Below are 6,553 nucleotides of genomic sequence, written 5' to 3' on the forward strand. Positions count from 1 at the left end.
ATAACAAGCTAAAATATTAATCCACCATCCAAAAATCTTAATTATTCAATTAATCTACTACTTTAATAATTTACTTCTAATAAGAAATAAGTTTCTAAATTATAAATTTAGGATGTTACACATGTGCTTGAAGTTAAAGCAATCCTGATTTTAGTTGCTCTGTTAGGAAAAGTTAGGGTTAAAATGTCATTTAAATCTAACAAGATTGTAATGTTAAGGAATTATTTGTTTGTAGGAAAAGGGTATTGTAATCAAGGATTTTTTGTTTTGAATGTTGATGAAATGAATAACAATGTGTCTTCTAAGCATATACCTATTTTCATGATTGATTCTTTTGATTTGTGGCATGTTAGATTATGTCATGTTAATAAGGGTTATACAAAAAGAATGCAAAGCCTTGGCCTAATTTTTTAAAATTAAAAATGATATTTTTGGAAAATGTGAAGTGTGTGCAAAAACTAAACAAAATAAAAAATACTCTTTTTTTTGTTCAAAGAGAAACTGACGTGCTTTCCTTGACTCACACTAATTTAGGTGATTTGAAACAAAACATGACTAGAGGTGGTAAAATATATTATATCACTTTTATTGATGACTTTTTAAGATATACCAAGGTATATTTGTTAAGAAATACAGATGAGACTTTTGAAAAATTCCTTTTCTATAAGGCAGAGGTTGAAAATCAATTGAATAAAAAGATAAAAAGAGTCATATCTAATAGAAGGGAGAATATGTTTTGTTAAATGATTTTTGTGAGAAAGAGACAATTATTCATGAGGTAACTTCTTTGTACTCACATGAGTCTAATGGTATTGTAAAAAGGAAAAACAAGACTTTGAAAGAAATTATGAATGCTTTACTTGTGAGTTCTTCTATACCTGATAATTTGTGGAGTAAAGCTATTTTGTCTGTTTGTTTTTTTACAAAACAAGATACACTACAAGAAATTAAGGAAAAAACCTTATGAATTGTGAAAAAGTTTTACCCTAAATTTGAAATATTTGAAAGTGTGAGGTATTTTGTAAAAGTTTTATTACTTGATTCTCAAAAGAGAAAAATTGATTCTAAAAATTCTAATTGCATGTTTATTAGCTATGCAGAGAGTGATGTTTTAGATCATAACACAGTTGTTGAGATTAAAGATGTTGAATTTTTTTAAACAATTTTTCCTTTAAAAATTGGGAATTATGCTTGTGAATAAAATTTGAATGAGGATTTGGTTTTAAAAAAAAGTAAAAAGCAAAGAAAAGAAACAAATTTTGAAGATAATTTTTATACTTATTTGGTGCAAGATGAACCATTGAATTTTCATAAAGTTATTTCTTCTCCTAATGTTAAGTTTTGAAAAGAAGCAATTGATATTGAAATTGATTTCCTAAGGAAGAATAGAACTTGAGTTTTGGCATATTTGCTTCAAGGAGCAAAGGCAATTGGGCATTAATGGATTTTTAAGAAAAAAGTATTTTCCAAGTGGTTCAATTAATAAATATAAAGCAAGTCTATGGCTAAGGGTTTTACGCAAAAGGAAAATATTAGTTATTTTAATACCTTTTATCCAATAACTAAACTTTCTTCTATAAGAATTTTTATTGCTTTGGCTTCTATTTACAAGCTTTTTAGTTCACTAAATGGATGTTGAAAATAGCAGTTTTGAATGGTAATTTAGAAGAAAAGATTTATATGGTGTAACTTGAGAAATGTGTGGTCCCTGGGTGAGAAAATAAAGTTTGTAAACTAGTTAAATCTTTGTCTAGATTAAAATAAGCATCTAAACAATGGCATGAAAAACTAGATCAAATTTTGACAAATGGTCATTTCTATTGTTGAAGTAGAAAGATATGTTTATATAAAGCTTGTAAATAATGATTATGTAATTATATGCTATATGTGAATAACATGCTAATATTTGGCTCTAATATGAATGTTATAAATGAGACTAAAAGGTTTTTTTCTTCAAATTTTGATATGAAAGATATGGGTGAAACCAAAGTGATTATGGGTGTGAAGGTCATAAGGAATAATAATGGGATTTTACTTTTTCAAGAACATTTTTTTAAGAAAATTATCAAAAAGTTTAAACATCTTGAAAATGCTCTTCTGAGTACTCCCTATAATTCAAGTGTGCAATTAAAAAGGCATAAGAGTGACCTAGTTGCTCAATTTGAATATGTATAGATTATCAGGAGCCTGTTGTATTTGATCAATTTTAGCAAGCTTGATATAGCTTATGCTATAGGCAGGTTGAGCGTATATACCTACTATTCAGGCAATAAACATTAAGACGCTCTAGTGAGAGTTTTGAGATATTTGAAAGGTACCATAAATTATGGTATATTCTATAGTAGATTTCCCTATGTGTTGAAAAGATACAATGATGCTAATTGAATCTTAGATTCAGAAGAGAGAAAATTCACTAATGGTTATATATTAATTCTTAGTCTTGTTGTAGTAACCTAAAAGTTTATAAAACAGACAATTAATACAAAATCCTTGAGGGATTCTAAATTTATTGCTATAAAACTAGTTAGAACTAACGCTGACTTGTTGAAAAACTTCTTAGCAGGTATTCTAATAAGTAAAAAGCCTATACCTCAGTGTTTCTACACCATGATAGCCAATCTATGATAACAACGACTAAAAAAAATAAAACCTTTAACAGTAAGGGTAGGCATATTCGATTGCAACATAATATTATAAAGAAGCTACTTAAAGATGTGGTTATCTCAATCGATTATATAAGATCAGGGTTAAACCTGGTTGATCTATTAACTAAGTCCATGGGAAAGAAATTTATTATTGAAACATATAAGGGAATGAAACTTAAGCCTATTTAAAATTAATGGTGATGAAAACCCAACCTTTGTAATTGGAGATACCATGAAGAAAGTTCAATGGGTAAGAAAAGATCACTTGTTAGTTTTGTTAACACTAAATTTTCTGTCCCTTCCTGAGACTTAGTAAAGTGTTAGAATGCATTGATTAGAGGTTGAGCAAAAGCTCTTAATGATTTTCATAGTCCTTATAGATGGTGTATTTATTATAGGTACACTAGATGAAAACACTTATATAAATGTGAAGTGGGGCTGCTTCTATGAGATTATGGTGAAACCTCTAGAACATTTGTTAAAATCAGGAGTGTGCATAGCTAATCATGTGCAAAACTATTGTTAACATGCGAGATTGTAAGGTTATAACCCAACTAATAAGGCTTCTAGTATATGCCTAAGATTTGTTGGTTCATAGAAACATGGTTTCACTAACATTTCTATGTACTAAGTTGTATTAGTCTAGGTCTAGTTCATAGTCAAAAGACACTAGATTATAAATGATCATATTCCATGTAAATAATTCAGATAACAATGATCCTTTTGACATATGTAGGGAATTATTGTAATTGTTGTATAAAAGTGTCAAAAAGAGAAGTCTCATAACGCTCATATGAGGAGAGCTCTTAATGTATATATGCTAAGAAATAAAATAGGTAAGTAAATAGACTTGAAGGAGAAATGGACTCACATGCATGAGATAAGCCTATGTAGGGTAATTGTAGTTGAAAAAAACTTATTCATCCTTTGCACTCAAGTTAAAAAGGCATTAGGTTCTTTTTACCATGTTTTTTTTTTCAAGATTGAAAAATTAATTTATAAAATGTGGCTTTTTGTTTCTACAACTGCTCCTTAATTGTGTGTTAAGGCTAATTGGGAGTGCAATTGATTTGTGTCTATAAATACCAAAGAGCCTTATGAGACCAATGCCTGACTCTTGAGTTTTTAAGTCAATTCTCTCCTCCTCTTTCATGTTGTGGTATACTGTCTGGGTTTATTTTTGTTAGCTTTTGTTATTTTGTATCCTTACTTTGCAAGATGAATTTGTTTAATCCTAAAAAGCTTTCATACAATAAACTAATGTGGCGAAGTAGCTCTTAAGAACAATGTCCTTAGGTATGGCTCAAACTTAAAAACTAGCCATTGCTTTCAATAACTTCCTCTTTAAATATCTTGAATATAACTTAGTCAACCATGAAACAACTAGGATACATTGGGTAAAAAAAGTAAACATAACATATATTTTGTAAATTATGTAATATGAGAGCTTTGATTTGATTACAATAAATTTTATAAGATCTAAAGTATAAGATATATAATTATCACAATGAATTTTATGAATTCTTGTTTCTCATTGAAAAACCCAAGTTCAAATATATAATGTTTCCTTATTAAAGGAAAAATATGCAGGCATGAGTATATGTGTCTACACCTTCAAAGCCACATGTCAAAATCAAAAGCCAAAAGAAGGAGGATTCAATCAAAATAAGGAAGGAGGAAAAAAAACCACTATAATTGAAGCTACAAAAATAGATGGACCAATAATAAGTATATGAGTTATCAACAGAATGTAGTATTCACAACTAGAATTAAATCAATGGTAGGAAAATTAAAAATTGATATAAATAAATTGTTAAACAGTGGTATGACCTTGAAAACAAACAAAACCAAAAGAATAAAGGAAGGTGAAAGAGAAAAAGGGTAAGATAATAGAAGAGACACGTGGTAGCCAACAAACATTAATAGATTATAACACCACTACATAACAAAAAACCATACAGAAATTTAAAAAAAAAACACTTGAATAGAGAATGCACAAAAGCAAATGGACTTAGCAAGTGCAAAGAAGATGATAATCAAAAAAATAGACAGAGAGAAAGAACACACAAACTAGAAAGCATGAACAAGATTGTAACATATTAAATTTTAATTTTTAGGTTTAGTTAATTAATCAAGGTCAATTAAGGACATAAAACAAAGTAAGAATGGGTTAGGAGTAAAGTGAAGTAAGATTTGGGGGCTTAAAAGTAAATTTAAGGAGGAATTTGGGTCTTTGTATACAACCATCCGCAATTATAACCCAATAGGTGACTACTGCATGTGGATGTGCGTCCCTAAAAGAGGAGAGAGCTCTCTATTCATAATTGTCTATAGTTAAGTCTTTCATTGGAGATAACCATTCGTAGTCATAGATAGAGGGAGCAAATTTGGATTAGTAGCTTTGACCATGACTGGTCATGATTATAACAAGCACAATCATCCTTAGTTGAAACATTAGTTTTGCATTATAAAAGTTTGAAAAACGCAGAAAACAAAGAGAAAAAAGAGGGAGGTAGAGGAGAAGGTGGAGCTTTGATAGGGCTTGAATTCTTTAGTGTTTTGGGGCATCTTTGAGCTAGGAATCACTTAAGGTAAGTTCCCCTATCCTTCCTCTTCCCTTTTAGCTCTATTTTAAGGTTAAGGTTCCTAGTTTTCTCTTCATTTCAATCTTTGAATTTTTTTTTTAAATTTTTGATAGTTATGGCTGAATTAATGAGGTTAAATAGAGTTTTTGGAAGTTAGATTATGTTCCTAAAACAATGGGTACTGATGATTTGGTCATTGGATTTGGATTTATATGATTTGTCAAACCTTAGGCTCTTTGAGGAAGAAATTGGATTATAAGGAGTTATAATTATTGTTATTTAAGTTGTTAAAAGCTAAATGAAGCTAATAATAGCTAATAAACTGATTAAAATTGAAGTTGAACTTGTGGTTGGGATCGTTGATAGTGAAAGTGTGAGTTTAGGAGTGGAAATTGGTGTTTTTATTGATTTATTAGTTATATTGGTTGTTGTTAATTGTAAATTAACTTAGTCACACAGTTGTTGAGCTCATTGTGAGCTTGGGGAGCAAGTATTAGGGGGTAACTTTTGAATTCTCAAAGGTTTGAAATAATTGAAGAAATTATAACTTAAACGAGGTAACCATCGCAGTCAATTAAGTTAGTTGAGTTAATCATGTAATATTACAAAGACGACCACACTCAATAAAACAACGATGCGATATCCCCTAGACGAGGATGAGTGCAAAGTCAACTAAACTTTTTCAAGAATCTAGCTAGGCAAAATTGATCTACATGGCATTACTAATCCACATAGATGATGGTGATTAAGCACTCTATTATCCAAATCAAACTTTTTAAATAGTGTTAATGGCCTAGGGGCTAATGGACTTAACATGTAAAACTATAAAGGTCTAATTTCAATAAATAAAACTATAAGGGCTTGATTAAAAATTGATGCAAACTATGAGAACTCATAGATGTATTTTCCCAAAATTTAATAAGTTCTTAATTTTATCCCTATTAAATATAAATATTTAACAACACATTTTTCTCTTTCTAACATTTAATTGAGGTAAAGAAAAAAGAAAAATATTACTTTTGATCTGACATTTTGCTCAAATTTTGATATAGATTCCTATACTTTTTTCTCGATATTTCAAGTTCCTACACTTTCTATTTCTACAATGTTGGTCCCTACATTTTTATAGAGACGTTGACATGGCACAAACAGTATTAATAATGTTCAATTAACACCTTTAACTTTGTATTTACGTGTCAAACTGATGCTGACATGGATTTCTTAATAAGCAAAAAAAAAAAAGCCTATATCAAATGAAATAAAAATGTTGACATGGATTTTTTAATAAGTAAAAATTTTTAAAAAAACCAACATTAGATAAGA

Source organism: Prosopis cineraria, unplaced genomic scaffold (assembly GCF_029017545.1).
Source record: "Prosopis cineraria cultivar Desert tree isolate PC_DT_omini unplaced genomic scaffold, ASM2901754v1 PC3, whole genome shotgun sequence".
In the NCBI taxonomy this organism is placed as follows: Eukaryota; Viridiplantae; Streptophyta; class Magnoliopsida; order Fabales; family Fabaceae; genus Prosopis; species Prosopis cineraria.